The following is a 561-nucleotide window of genomic DNA, read 5'->3' on the forward strand; positions in this document are numbered from 1 at the left end:
CATCATGCCTGTAATGCCTGATAAAGCAGCGTTTGTGAGCGCAGTGCTGCTTTGTGTACAGCGTTACCGGGGAAACCGCTATTTTTACCGCTCCAAAAGCGGCACCTTGTGAATTAGCATTTTCATTCAGACCAACGCGAAAATCAAGTTTCCCAGGTCTGCGTGTGCAACAAGTGGGCGGGCAATATGCTAATGTTTCATGTTGACGTCAACATGAAACATTAGCATATTGCCCGCCCACTTGTTATTCTTTTGGTTGGTCTGAATGAAAACGCAAATTCATTCTTTGCCACTAGGTGCCGCTGTTGGAGCGGTAAAATAGCGGTTTCCCCGGTAACGCTGTACACAAAGCAGCACTGTGCTCACAAACGCTGCTTTATCAGGCATTACAGGCATGAGGCAGACCAATCACCGCAGATTAGCGTCACGTAAAGGAGGGGTTTGGAAAAATGAATAGTTGAGCGAATCGTTTGGGAGTCGTTGAGCAAACAAGGTAAAAATAAATACATATTATAAGACAATGAAAGTGTTTTTTGACCTTGCATTAGGGATGGGCGATAT

At 44.9% G+C, this 561-nt stretch overlaps 1 protein-coding gene across 3 annotated transcripts in view; it reads right to left on the bottom strand.

The window, feature by feature from the left end:
• LOC107709082 (lupus La protein-like) overlaps window positions 1-561 on the bottom strand; it is a 9,443-nt gene that overhangs the window by 5,671 nt on the left and 3,211 nt on the right. The window lies entirely within an intron of this gene.

This window comes from Sinocyclocheilus rhinocerous, unplaced genomic scaffold (genome assembly GCF_001515625.1).
Source record: "Sinocyclocheilus rhinocerous isolate Xijiao unplaced genomic scaffold, SAMN03320098_v1.1 scaffold835, whole genome shotgun sequence".
NCBI classification, from domain to species: domain Eukaryota; kingdom Metazoa; phylum Chordata; class Actinopteri; order Cypriniformes; family Cyprinidae; genus Sinocyclocheilus; species Sinocyclocheilus rhinocerous.